The sequence below is a fragment of the Leptodactylus fuscus genome, chromosome 2, assembly GCF_031893055.1.
Source record: "Leptodactylus fuscus isolate aLepFus1 chromosome 2, aLepFus1.hap2, whole genome shotgun sequence".
Taxonomy (NCBI): domain Eukaryota; kingdom Metazoa; phylum Chordata; class Amphibia; order Anura; family Leptodactylidae; genus Leptodactylus; species Leptodactylus fuscus.
Window position 1 is genome coordinate 282,174,250 of NC_134266.1, and position 15,748 is coordinate 282,189,997.

Here is a 15,748-nt window from a genome sequence, read left to right on the forward strand (position 1 = left end):
GTAATTACCGAGACATGTCGCACAATAGTCACCAAATCACCATATGAGGATTTCTTATACACAACAGTGTCAGTAACAAGTAATGAGATATCTAACAATCTACAATCTACTAAATCTAGTTATTCCTAATACAGAACGGACTCTTATATTGTGTATTAGAAAGTCTACAAACCCTCTACCGGGTCATTAAAGGGGAAATACCAGGTAAGTATTACCAATAGAATACCTGATTGGTGGGGTCTCACTGCAGAGACCCCCACCAGGCAGAATGTAGACCTGTCATGTGGTGGATGACGCCCCCATACGTTTCGGGAGGAGCATCAGAAATAGCTGAAGTAAAGCGATTGGCTATCTCCGGTGCTCCCATTGTTGTCAATAGGAACCCGGTGTTGTCCGTCCACCAACCGACCTACAAGCTGCAGTCAGAATGAATGTGCATTGGGGAAAAACACACCCCATTGTCAGGATCGGTGGGTGTCAGGAGTCAGACCCCGTCGATCAGGTATTTGCAATCTATCATATGGATATAGGATAAATACTTTTTATGGCATAACCCCTTCCCGCCACAATCAATTTTCATTTTTGATTCTCCGCCTTCCAAACCCTATAACTATTATTTTTCCGTTCACAGAGCCGTATGAGGGATTAATGTACTTTGTCTGGGGGACAGATTGTAATTTGTAATGTTACCATTTATTATTCTGTACAATGTACTGGGAAGCTGGAAAAGATACTGAATGGGGTGGAATTGGAAAAAATCTGCATTTGCGCGATATTCTTATGGGTTTTCATTTTCAGTCGTTCACTGTACAAAAAAATAGATTCTTAGGGGCCACACGGCGGCTCAGTGGTTAGCACTGCAGCCTTGGGTCCTGGTGTTCAGATCCCGCCAAGGGCAAAAATAGACTCTTGCAGCCGCCATATTCTGACACTTGTAACTTTTTCATATCTCTATGTATGGGGATGCATAGGGTGTGGTTTTTGTGGAGCAAGTTGTACTTTTTAGTTACATCATGGATAATGTCTATTGCTTTTTAGTCAAATTTCTATGGGAAGTAAAACAGCAATATAAGGCGACACACCGGTAATTTCAGACACAGGGATACCTAATGTGGACACGTTTAACTATTATAGGTCTTCTAAGAAAAGGGGGTGATTAATTTTTTTTATATCTGTTAAATTTTTTTTCTACATTTTCCTTTTTTTGGCCTTCCTAGAGGTCTTGAACCTCATTATTATTGATATAACCCATCACGATGCTAATACATCACAATGCATTGTATAATATGGGCAGTTCTATTACAGGCTGCATAGAGGAGCCTGTAATACAGGGATATGCCAGACAAGACAACAGAGGCCTTAATGCCTGTGATCACTGCGGGCACTGATCGTGGGTATTACTGCCGGGTCTCTGATGTATAATACAGTGCAATCCCCGTGGCTATTACAGCTGCTCAGCTCCTGGACAGTCTGTATAATCTAATACCCAACATCCATAGTATTAATAAGGGTCAATAAATATATTTAGAAAAAAATCCCAGTTGGTATCCTAATGGTAAAAGTTTTTGGGTCATGTAAAGCCCTCCAGGGTAGTCACAAGGCAAGGAGATAACTTTCCGCACTGTAATGCCGACAGCACTGCCGGTAATACTAATTGTCGGTATTTTTTAGGCTCTGGAATAATACCTTTCATAGTATCACAGTCATGTGATCATTCACGTACAGGGGTGGAGCTTGTTCTTCAGTAACTTACTTTATGGTACAAGCTGTTCAGGGCTCTATGTAGGGGGAAGAACAGAATGGTAGAAGAGCTAAGTGAAGGAGGGAAGGGTGGAGGAAGAGCTTTGTGCTGGAGAAGTGTGTACAGTCATGGCCAAAAGTTTTGAGAATGATACAAATCTTACTTGTTAAAAAGTCTACTGCTTCAGTTGTTCTAATGGCAATTTGCATATACTCCAGAATGTTATAAAGAGTGATCAGCTTAACAGCAATTACTTGCAAAGTCAATATTTGCCTAGAAAATTAACTTTATCCCCCAAAACACATTTCAACATCATTGCAGCCCTGCCTTAAAAGGACAAGCTAACATAATTTCAGTGATTGCTCCATTAACACAGGTGTGGGTGTTGATGAGGACAGGGCTGGAGATCAATCTGTCATGATTAAGTAAGAATGACACCCCTGGACACTTTAAAAGGAGGCTGGTGCTTGGCATCATTGTTTCTCTTCTGTTAACCATGGTTATCTCTAAAGAAACACGTGCAGTCATCATTGCACTGCACAAAAATGGCCTAACAGGGAAGAGTATCGCAGCTAGAAAGATTGCACCTCAGTCAACAATCAATCGCATCATCAAGAACTTCAAGGAGAGAGGTTCCATTGTTGGCAAAAAGGCTCCAGGGCGCCCAAGAAAGACCAGCAAGCGCCAGGACCGTCTCTTAAAAGTGTTTCAGCTGCGGGACCGGGCTACCAGCAGTGCAGAGCTTGCTCAGGAATGGCAGCAGGCAGGTTTGAGTGCATCTGCACGCACTGTGAGGCGGAGACTCTTGGAGCAAGGCCTGGTCTCAAGGAGGGCAGCAAAGAAGCCATTTCTCTCCAGAAAAAACATCAGGGACAGACTGATATTCTGCATAAGGTATAGGGAGTGGACTGCTGAGGACTGGGGTAAAGTCATTTTCTCTGATGAATCCCCTTTTCGATTGTTTGGGACATCTGGAAAACAGCTTATTGGGAGAAGACGAGGTGAGCGCTACCACCAGTCTTGTCTCATGCCAACTGTAAAGCATCCTGAAACCATTCATGTGTGGGGTTACTTCTCAGCCAAGGGAATCGGCTCTCTCACAGTCTTGCCTAAAAACACAGCCATGGATAAAGAAAGGCACCAGAATGTCCTCCAAGATCACCTTCTCTCAACCGTCCAAGAACAGTTTGGCCATGAACAATGCCTTTTCCAGCATGATGGAGCACCTTGCCATAAACCAAAGGTGATAACTAAATGGCTCAGGGAACAAAACAGAGATTTTGGGTCCATGGCCTGGAAACTCCCCAGATCTTAATCCCATTGAGAACTTGTGGTCAATCATCAAGAGACGGGTGGACAAACAAAAACCTACAAATTCTGACAAAATGCAAGCATTGATTGTGCAAGAATGGACTGCTATCAGTCAGGATTTGGTCCAGAAGTTGATTGAGAGCATGCCAGGAAGAATTGCAGAGGTCCTGAAGAAGAAGGGGCAACACTGCAAATATTGACTTGCTGCATTAACTCATTCTGTCAATATAAGCTTTTGTTACTCAGAATATGATTGCAATTCTACTTCTGTATGTGATAAAAACATCTGACAAACACACAGAAAAACCAGAGGGAGCAGATCATGTGACAAAAGAAGATTTGTGGCATTCTCTAAACTTTTGGCCATGACTGTATGTAACAGAGCTAAGAGTGGGGGAAGGGTGGAAGTGCAAATGATGTGTGTGTGTGTGTGGGGGGGGGGGGCCCAGCTAAGTGTATAGCGAGAGCATGGAGAAAGCTGGCTGTATGCGGGTCAATATATGGGGTAGGAAGGAAGCTGAGCTGTGTGTGCAGTTAGGAATACAGAGAGAAAGCAGTATGGGTATGTGTGAGTGCAATCCACTTTAAGTATCACCGTATTGAAGTCCAAATGAATAAAGTTGGTGTATAAGCTAGCTTAGAGAAACACACACAGAGTTCTTGTGTATATAGTGGGTTCTGAAGCGAACACCCTGCTCCATAACGTCTGGTTGGAGCTGAGCTTTAACCCCTTGAACGTTGCGGTCAAGCATGACCGCGGCATCTCAGGGGTTCCACCATGTTGCTGCCCCCTCTGGCACTGCTCGCGGCAAGTTCGGGGGGTGTCGGTATTTATAATCTAAATTTTTTTTAAAGGGGTGCAGTTTTCAAAATGGGGTCACACCTTTGAGGATTCCACTTTTCTAGTACCTTAGAGGCTCTGTAAACATGACATGGCATCCAGATACCAAACATCTGAATTTGTACTCCAAAAGCCGCATAGCGCTCCTTCACATCTTCGCCCTGCTGTGCGCCTAAACTGCAGCTTATGCCACATGTGTGACACTGGCGTACCCAGGATAATGTATTTAATGTTATATGTGGGAATAAATTGCTGTTTGGGCACAGTCTGGCACAGAAGGGAGGGAGCGCTACTTGGTTTTTGGCGCACAGATTTAGACAGTTTAGCTTTTGGATGCCATGACCCTTTTGCAGAGCTCCTGAAATGCCAGTAAAGTAGAATCCCCTGACATGTTATCCCATTTTGGAAACTACACCCCCCTGAAGGAATTTATCTAGGAGTTGCTATAATTTATTCTCCAGAAATGAATACGCAGCTGACTGCAAAAAGTGAAAATGGCAATTTTTCCAGGAATATGTCATTCCAATGCATAATATGTTGTGCCCGGCTTGTATCAGAGATGATCGCTCCAAAATCTGTTGTGCCCAGGATGCCCGCTTACCAGTTTTTGGAGTGAGTATTTCTGCTCACACAAACTGGGCACAAAATAACCGACACTGAAGTGGCCTATCGATGGAAAGATTGCAATTTTTCCTTTTCAATATCAGCTGCACAATCATTTATTGAAATTAAATGAATGCAATACTCAAGGGTTAAAAATGCTCACTACCCTACTTGATAAATCCCTTTAGGGGTGTAGCTTCCAAAATGGGGTCACAAGTCTGCAGAATCCACTTTACTGGTAATTCAGGGGCTCTGTAAAAGTGATATGACGTCCAAAAACCAAACTGTGCTCGAAAAAGCAAAATAGTGCTCCTTCCCTTCATATTTCTTTATACTTCCTGGCATATTTCATTAAAAATTTCAGATTTAAACATTGTACACTACCCCTTGTGAAATTACTTGAGCGGTGTAGTTTCTAAAATGGGTCACTTTTGTGGGATTTACATATTATTGATACTTTAGGGGCTCTGCAAGTGTGATAAGGCACCTTAACACTATTCCAGCAACCGGTTAAATATATTGTATAGACCAGGAGTCTCAAACTCGCGGCCCGCGGGCCAACTGCGGCCTCTGAGACAATAGCTTGTGGCACCAGGGCAGCCGCCATAGCTGCTGGGTGTCTACTGTTTTACACAGTAGACACCCAGTGCTAATGCCTCTGGTCGGTGCCCACATCCATCGGAGGCATTTACCAGAAACTTTTACACTCCTGCAACCAGGGAGGGAAGAAACAGTTTCCACCTCTTAGACAACGTCCTCACCCTGTGTAGATGGAGGAGGATGAGGGTCATTATGTAAGAGGAACATGGCCTCCCAGACTGGAAGAGGAGGATGCTGAGGGGGCCCTTGTTATGTCACAGGCACAGCCATGGGAGGAGGCTGAACCTTATCAGCTTAAGGAAGATGATGGTGATGATAATGACTTTAACCAAGCTAGCCAAGAACAACAGCCAAGGCAGTCCCCTCGGACCGCACATATTCTGGCAAGCATCGGTAAGTAATGCCACGGGCATGGGAACCTCACAAATGGGAGGCTTTTTAACCCATTGATTTCAATGTGAAGGGTGCGTATGCCGGCACACATTGAAATGAATGGCATCTGTTTTGAGCGCTCACACTCTGACACGTGTATACGGGTGTGAATGCACGGCACATTACTTCATGGGGAATGGAGAGTAAGTGTTCCCTTGCTCTTTCGATGCATTCTAAGAACTTGTATGTTTTTTTTTGTAACTTTTTATGCCTTTTGAAAACGATCTTAGAAAAAAAAAATCCCATTGACTTGCATTAGGATCGGAATTGGGATCGGCTGGAAAGTGATCAGAAACCAGATTTTAAAATCGATCCTGAAATCTCAAGATCGGCTCAACCCTACTCATGGATGGTCCAAAATGGGGAAAAATAGTTTGTGCAGGGGCCACTATGGCACATAATAGTGTATGCAGGGGCCACTATGGGGCATAATAGTGTGTAGGGGCCACTATGGGGCATAATAGTATATGCAGGAGTGCAGGAATGTAGTTTGTGAGGGAAGGGGAGCCCATGTCAAATGTTAAATTTAGGGTCCAGCCATTCCTAGTTACACATCTCAGTCCTATCCTGAGTACACCTATAGTCCAGCAGATATCTCTGACCCCATGGATTTCTTGGCCAATAGTCTTGGCCCAGTTTGTCAGGAGAGTTTTATCTTGTCTGACCACAAGAGAATATTGATGTCCCTGAATAGTGATGTCACCGTCTCCCTGTATCCTCCTCCATTTACTGCACTGCTGCTGATGCTACTCCTAGATATCTACCATGGCTGCCACCACTCAGCAGACATGTCCTGTGGCCTGGTCCACCATCACATCCCACTATAGCACCCTGGTGCTATACTGTACAGAGAACAAACCCTTTTGATATGACATCGGCTCCCATCACAGGGTCAGATTTCAAATTTGTCCCCGAAATAACAATCCATCAAACCCGCTGCTATTAGTAATAGAACCGCCATGTGTATCTATAACACCCCGGGCACAGACCTGTCCCTAATAAATGGGGGATTGTTTGAGCTTTTTAAATGTTACCAAAAATGAGAACAAATTGTCCTAATACGGAACCAAATAGAAGAGAAAGCTATGAAACATGAGGAGGAGTCACTCCCTAAACTGGGGGCCCCTAAACATAGGACCTATTAGTAATCTGTAATATATCCGAGCCATCCACATGAAACTGCGAGATGTGTAAGGCCGAGTCTGGGGCAGAACTAGCACAGAAGTGCAACAATAGCACTAAGGTTACTAAAGGGCACCCGACCTACATGTATATGAATGGTGACATATATACAGAGCTCTGCACCTATAGGGGGCGACACTCGCTGTATCCGAGCTCCTGACTATCTTTAGCACATTCATAGACATGGAGGTCGGGTGGTGCTGATATTGAGAAGTGACGCAGCGCCTTAGGCTGGGATTGTGGCTTTGTTAATCCCAATCCTGCTTTGTGCATTTCCATTCAGACAGTGCTAATAGCGCAGACGTTGCGCATACACTCTCATTTACATTGAATGATTGGGCCGGAATTGCCCTTTAGTAACCTTAGTGCTATTGTTGCACTTCTGTGCTAGTTCTGCCCCAGACTCGGCCTTACACATCTCGCAGTTTCATGTGGATGGCTCGGATAGATTACAGATTACTAATAGATCCTATGTTTGGGTTCCCCCAGTTTCGGGAGTGACTCTTCCTCATGCATCCTCTTTGCACAGTGTAAATACTATCGGGCTGTACAAGCCATAATAAAAGTAAGAATTATTTTGTGCAGGTAAAAATTTTTGCGAAAACAATTGGGACTTTTGGAGTTTAGCGAGCACTTTTCTGGCCCTGTTATTTTCATCATCATTTACTTCAGCTTTCTAGTAATATTGATGCCAGAGATCGGCGCCAGCAAGGAGCCGGTGTGGAGTTCTGTTTAGGCCCATGGACCCCAAAGACGCGACTAATTTATAACGATGGTCACCTCATTAGGTGCAAAACTCCGTCAGGTGGAAAAATCAGAGATAATCCGCGGTGTCGCAGTCTGTATTGAGTACCGCGTCTGATGGGTTTAACATCTTTAAGACCAAGCCTAAAAGTACCTTCATTTTTCAAGTCTGACATGTGTCACTTTATGTGGTAATAACATTGAGATGCATTAACTTATGGTGATTCTGAGAATGTTTTTTCGCAACACATTGTACTTCGTGTCAATGGTACATTTTGGTCGATATGTTTTGTCTTTTTTTATGAAAAAATAGAAAATTTGGTTTAAATTTTGATAAAAAATGCAGTTTTCAAACTTTGAAATCGCATGCCTTTCATGTAAAATATCATACTACCCAAACTACTTCAGAAATTTAACTTACCACATCTCTGCTTTATATTGGCATTAAACTTTAATTGCCCTTTCATTTTTTTCAGATGTTAGAAGGCTTAGGGTGAATTCACACTGAGTAAACGCTAGCTTATTCTGAACGTAAAACACGTTCAGAATAAGCAGCGTCTAAAGCAGCTCCATTCATTTCTATGGGAGCCGGCATACGAGCGCTCCCATAGAAATGAATGGGCTGCTTCTTTCACTCCGTGCAGTCCCATTGAAGTGAATGGGGACTGCCGGCGTGTACGCTCTGGCATGAGCAGAGCTTGCCGTATACGCCGGCACTCCCCATTCACTTCAATGGGACTGCTCGGAGTGAAAGAAGCAGCCCATTCATTTCTATGGGAGCGCTCGTATCCCGGCTCCCATAGAAATGAATGGAGCTGCTTTAGACGCTGCTTATTCTGAACGTGTTTTACGTTCAGAATAAGCTAGCGTTTACTCAGTGTGAATTCACCCTTACAAGTCAAGCAGCAATTTTCCAAATTTTTACGAATATTTTCAACACACATTTTTCAAGGGACCAGTTCAGTTCTGAAGGGGTCTTGAAAGGCCTCTCTAATAGAAACCCCCATAAATCACCCCATTCTAAAAACTTCACTCCTGGAAGAATTCATAACTGCATTTAGGAAGTTTCTTAACCCTTTCAGCATTTCACGCCAGTTAAAACAAAATAGAGGTCAAATTTACAATTTTAATTTTTTTTCACCAGTATATTCATTTAGCCCTAGAATTTACACATTCACAATGGGTTAAAGGAGAAAACGCATTATATTAAGCAAATTCCCCCAAGCATGAAACTTTCCCATGTGAGAATGTTAAATGATGTATGGGCGCACTGTAGGGTCCAGAACAGAAGGAGCGCCATTGGGATATTAGAGGGCAGATTTTGCTGGAATCTGTTTCAGGCACCATGTTGCATTTGCAGAGCCCCTGTAGTGCCAGAACAGTGGACCCCCCCCCCCAAAAAAAAGACCATTTTGAAAACTAGAACCCTCAAGGAATGTATCCAGGGGTATAGTGAGCACTTTGACCCAACGGGTGTTTCACAGATTTTTTTTTTTACCATTGAGACGTGAAAATTTAAAATATTTTTTTTTTTCAAATATAATGTCACTTTATCCCCCAATTTTTCATCTTCAAAAGGGGGTAAAGGAGAGATCGCAACCCACATATTGCTACACAATTTCTACTGAATGCAACAATACCCCATATGTTCTGGTATACTGATATACGGACACCTGGCAGCGCTCAGAATGGAAAGAGCGCTAATTGGGTTTTGGAGGCCAGATTTTGCTGCAATCATTATCAGGCATTAGGTCCTATTTGCAGAGCCCTCAAGGTGCCCAAACAGTAGAAAACTCCAAATTGTGACCCCATTTTAGAAACTAGACCCCTTAAGGTATTCATTGAGGGGTATTGTGAGTATTTTGACCCCATAGGTTTTGAAAAAATTTGCGTCAAACAAAAAATTTTCATATTTTTTTTTTTTAAAAAAAGGGTCATTTTTAAGGCAGTTTTTTCCCCCTAACGCATGAAAATGAAGAAAAACACTCTAAAATAGATGGCCCCATTTCTCCTGTGTTCAAAAATGTACATTTTGTGGCCTTAATCCTATGTATGGACGCACGTTAGGGCCCAAAAAGATGGGAGCACCAACTGGATTTCAAGACACAATTTTTGCTTCAAAATGTTTGAGGCCCATTGCGCATTCAAACAAAATTTGGGTTACCAAAACAAGTGAAAACCCCCATAAATGACCCCATTTGATAAACTAGACCCCTTAAGTCAGGGGTGAACCTGGGCTTTCTGCCACCTGAAGCGGCGTCAGAAAGCCCCCCCCCGAGGAGGGGCGGAGTCACAAGAAAGGGGTGGGCCGAGCAGAAGGGGTGGGCCGAGCAGAAGGGGTGGGGTCGATCAGAAAGGGGGCGTGGCCGAGCAGAGCGCGCGGCGTTCGCAGGCAGGGAGAGGACCTGCTCTCTGCCTGAGTGTGAGGGGCGGCCGCTGAAGCAGCGCTGCGTCCAGCAAGGTCGCCCCAATACACCGCTCGCTTCCCGTGTCGGGCTGCAGACACGGTGACGCTAAGCCAGTCCAGGACAGCTTGTCCTGGACTGGCTTAGGTCAGCAAAAATGCCGCCCTCCCGAGGACCTGGCATAGCGCCGCCTGAAGCGGTCGCTTCAGGTCGCCTCATGGGAGGTGTGGCGCTGCTAGGGGCTCAGCTAATGTGACATGGAAAACTATTCCAGCAACATCTGCCCTCCAAAACCCAAATAGCGCTCTTTCCATTCCAAGCCCCGCCATGTTCCCATACAGCAGATTATGGCCACATATGGGGGATTGCCGTGTTCAGGAGAAATTGTGCAACAAATTGTTTGTTTTTTTTCTCCTTTAACTCCTTGTGAAAATAAAAACTTTGGAGATAAAGGGACATTTTAGTAATTTTTAACCTACACATCCCAAGGTTAGTAAAATCTGTGAAACGGCTATCGGGTCAAACTACTCACTATACCCCTCAATGAATACCTTAAGGCAGCGCCACACCTCCCATGAGGCGACCGCGTTTCAGTTCTGCAAAAGTGTCATGGCATCCAAAACCAAAACCGTCCGTGCTCCAAAAACCAAATACCCCTTCTTCCCTTTTGTATCCGGCTGTCCCCTAATATCAGTATATAACACATACAGTGCCTACAAGTAGTATTCAACCCCCTGCAGATTTAGCAGGTTTACACATTCGGAAGTAACTTGGCATTGTGACATTTGGACTGTAGATCAGCCTGGAAGTGTGAAATGCTCTGCAGCAAAAAAGAACGTTATTTTTTTGTTTAATTTTTTTTAAAATTGTGAAAAGTTTATTCAGAGGGTCATTTATTATTCAACCCCTCAAACCACCAGAATTCTGTTTGGTTCCCCTAAAGTATTAAGAAGTACCGTATTTTTCGGACTATAAGACGCACTTTTTTCCCCCAAATTTGGGGGGAAAAGAAGGGTGCGTCTTATAGTCCGAATGTGACGCCTGGCACCTGCCGTAATAGAGAGGCGGAAGCCGGCAAGGGATAGACGCCGGGGCCTGAGACATCGCTGCCCTGCCTTGCATGAAGCCAGCAGCGGCGATGCTATTCCGCTCCTCCGTCCCCCCGCCGCTGGCTTCATGCAGGGCAGAGGAGCGTAGTGATGTCTCAGGCCCCGGCGTCTATCCCTCCACGGCATCCGCCCCTCTAGTACAGCGGATGCCGGGTCAGTATCGGTGGCCCCTTCTCCCCCGGGGCCGGTCCCCACCGACCCCGTACCTGTGAAGTTGCAGGCCGGCTCCTGCACGGCGATATCGCAGGAGCCGACCTGTTCGGGTGACAGCCGGGAGCCTAATGAGGCTCCCAGGCCTGTCACTGCTATATATTAGTATTACGGCTGGTCTCTATGACCAGCCGTAATACTAATATATAGAATGTCCCATAGACAAAAAAAAAGCTTTAAAAATATATGATAAAAATATTAAATAAATAAAAGTTCTAAATCACCTCCTGTCCCTAGAATATATATATAAAAGTAGAAAATCATATATCATAAACCACCGGGGTTTTTTTCAATACAAGGTGATCTAAGCAATAGATATTCCCCAAAATGGTATAACTAAAAAGTACTTCTGGCCCCGCAAAAAAAAACTCTATGCATCCCCGTACAGCTGCAGGGTCACCTGTCAATGTGCAAAACGACAACTCCCATATATTAAATATTTTACCAGTTTTTGCTTCAAATTTTTTTTTCCCTATTTTCCTCCTCTAAAACCTAGGTGCGTCTTATAGTCCGAAAAATACGGTAGTTCAGGCACAAAGAACAATGAGCGTCACATGTTTGGATTAATTCTCTCTTTTTCCAGCCTTTTCTGACTATTTAAGACCCTCCCCAAACTTGTGACCAGCACTCATACATGGTCAACATGGGAAAGACAAAGGAGCATTCTCTCAGTATATACATATATACCCTATACGGCCCTCTCTCAGTATATACATATATACCGTGTACGGCCCTCTCTCAGTATATACATATATACCGTGTACGGCCCTCTCTCAGTATATACATATATACACCGTGCACAGCCCTCTCTCAGTATATACATATACACTCACCGGCCACTTTATTAGGTACACCATGCTAGTGACGGGTTGGACCCCCTTTTGCCTTCAGAACTGCCTCAATTCTTCGTGGCATAGATACAACAAGGTGCTGGAAGCATTCCTCAGAGATTTTGGTCCATATTGACATGATGGCATCACACAGTTGCCGCAGATTTGGCGGCTGCACATCCATGATGCGAATCTCCCGTTCCACCACATCCCAAAGATGCTCCTCTATTGGATTGAGATCTGGTGACTGTGGAGGCCATTGGAGTACAGTGAACTCATTGTCATGTTCAAGAAACCAGTCTGAGATGATTCCAGCTTTATGACATGGCATTGCATTATCCTGCTGAAAGTAGCCATCAGATGTTGGGTACATTGTGGTCATAAAGGGATGGACATGGTCAGCAACAATACTCAGGTAGGCTTTGGCGTTGCAATGATGCTCAATTGGTACCAAAGGGCCCAAAGAGTGCCAAGAAAATATTCCCCACACCATGACACCACCACCACCAGCCTGAACCGTTACCGATACAAGGCAGGATGGATCCATGCTTTCATGTTGTTGACGCCAAATTCTGACCCTACCATCCGAATGTCGCAGCAGAAATCGAGACTCATCAGACCAGGCAACGTTTTTCCAATCTTCAATTGTCCAATTTCGATGAGCTTGTGCAAATTGTAGCCTCAGTTTCCTGTTCTTAGCTGAAAGGAGTGGCACCCGGTGTGGTCTTCTGCTGCTGTAGCCCATCTGTAGCCTCAAAGTTGGACGTACTGAGCGGCGTTCAGAGATGCTCTTCTGGCTACCTTGGTTGTAACGGGTGGCTATTTGAGTCACTGTTGCCTTTCTATCAGCTCGAACCAGTCTGGCCATTCTCCTCTGACCTCCGGCATCAACAACGCATTTCCGCCCCCCACAGAACTGCCGCTCACTGGATGTTTTTTCTTTTTCGGACCATTCTCTGTAAACCCTAGAGATGGTTGTGCGTGAAAATCCCAGTAGATCAGCAGTTTCTGAAATACTCAGACCAGCCCTTCTGGCACCAACAACCATGCCACGTTCAAAGGCACTCAAATCACCTTTCTTCCCCATACTGATGCTCGGTTTGAACTGCAGGAGATTGTCTTGACCATGTCTACATGCCTAAATGCACTGAGTTGCCGCCATGTGATTGGCTGATTAGAAATTAAGTGTTAACGAGCAGTTGGACAGGTGTACCTAATAAAGTGGCTGGTGAGTGTATATCCTGTACAGCCCTCTCTCAGTATATACATATATACCGTGTACAGCCCTCTCTCAGTATATACATATATACCGTGTACAGCTCTCTCTCAGTATATACATATATACAGTGTACGGCCCTCTCTCAGTATATACATATATACCGTGTACAGCTCTCTCTCAGTATATACATATATACAGTGTACGGCCCTCTCTCAGTATATACATATATACCGTGTACAGCCCTCTCTCAGTATATACATATATACCATGTACGGCCCTCTCTCAGTATATACATATATACCCTGTACAGCCCTCTCTCAGTATATACATATATACCATGTACGGCCCTCTCTCAGTATATACATATATACCGTGTACAGCCCTCTCTCAGTATATACATATATACCGTGTACAGCTCTCTCTCAGTATATACATATATACCGTGTACGGCCCTCTCTCAGTATATACATATATAGCGTGTACAGCCCTCTCTCAGTATATACATATATACCGTGTACAGCTCTCTCTCAGTATATACATATATACCGTGTACGGCCCTCTCTCAGTATATACATATATACCGTGTACAGCTCTCTCTCAGTATATACATATATACCGTGTACAGCTCTCTCTCAGTATATACATATATACCGTGTACAGCTCTCTCTCAGTATATACATATATACCGTGTACGGCCCTCTCTCAGTATATACATATATACCGTGTACAGCTCTCTCTCAGTATATACATATATACCGTGTACAGCTCTCTCTCAGTATATACATATATACCGTGTACGGCCCTCTCTCAGTATATACATATATACCCTGTACAGCCCTCTCTCAGTATATACATATATACAGTGTACGGCCCTCTCTCAGTATATACATATATACCGTGTACGGCCCTCTCTCAGTATATACATATATACAGTGTACGGCCCTCTCTCAGTATATACATATATACCGTGTACAGCCCTCTCTCAGTATATACATATATACCGTGTACAGCCCTCTCTCAGTATATACATATATACCGTGTACAGCCCTCTCTCAGTATATACATATATACCCTGTACAGCCCTCTCTCAGTATATACATATATACCGTGTACAGCCCTCTCTCAGTATATACATATATACCCTGTACGGCCCTCTCTCAGTATATACATATATACCGTGTACGGCCCTCTCTCAGTATATACATATATACAGTGTACGGCCCTCTCTCAGTATATACATATATACCGTGTACGGCCCTCTCTCAGTATATACATATACACCGTGCACGGCCCTCTCTCAGTATATACATATATACCGTGTACAGCCCTCTCTCAGTATATACATATATACCGTGTACGGCCCTCTCTCAGTATATACATATATACCGTGTACGGCCCTCTCTCAGTATATACATATACACCGTGTACAGCCCTCTCTCAGTATATACATATATACCGTGTACGGCCCTCTCTCAGTATATACATATATACCGTGTACGGCCCTCTCTCAGTATATACATATATACAGTGTTCGGCCCTCTCTCAGTATATACATATATACCGTGTACGGCCCTCTCTCAGTATATACATATATACCGTGTACAGCCCTCTCTCAGTATATACATATATACCGTGTACAGTCCTCTCTCAGTATATACATATATACCGTGTACGGCCCTCTCTCAGTATATACATATATACAGTGTACGGCCCTCTCTCAGTATATACATATATACCGTGTACAGCTCTCTCTCAGTATATACATATATACAGTGTACGGCCCTCTCTCAGTATATACATATATACCGTGTACAGCCCTCTCTCAGTATATACATATATACCGTGTACAGCCCTCTCTCAGTATATACATATATACCGTGTACAGCCCTCTCTCAGTATATACATATATACCGTGTACAGCCCTCTCTCAGTATATACATATATACAGTGTACGGCCCTCTCTCAGTATATACATATATACAGTGTACGGCCCTCTCTCAGTATATACATATATACCGTGTACAGCCCTCTCTCAGTATATACATATATATACCGTGTACTGCCCTCTCTCAGTATATACATATATACCGTGTACAGCCCTCTTTCAGTATATACATATATACCGTGTACAGCCCTCTCTCAGTATATACATATATACCCTGTACGGCCCTCTCTCAGTATATACATATATACCGTGTACGGCCCTCACTCAGTATATACATATATAATGTGTACAGCCCTCTCTCAGTATATACAGTGTACGGCCCTCTCTCAGTATATACATATATACCATGTACAGCCCTCTCTCAGTATATACATATATAATGTGTACAGCCTCTCTCAGTATATACATATATACCGTGTACGGCCCTCTCTCAGTATATACATATATACCGTGTACGGCCCTCTCTCAGTATATACATATATACCGTGTACAGCCGTCTCTCAGTATATACATATATACCGTGTACAGCCCTCTCTCAGTATATACATATATACCGTGTACAGCCCTCTCTCAGTA

General features: G+C 43.8%; 1 protein-coding gene and 1 pseudogene across 1 annotated transcript in view; both read left to right on the forward strand.

Annotated features, from left to right (window-relative positions):
• LOC142196121 (uncharacterized) overlaps positions 1 to 15,748 on the forward strand; it is a 530,658-nt gene that overhangs the window by 484,472 nt on the left and 30,438 nt on the right.
• The window catches only part of LOC142196122 (uncharacterized), a 783,446-nt pseudogene that overhangs the window by 26,893 nt on the left and 740,805 nt on the right, over positions 1 to 15,748 (forward strand).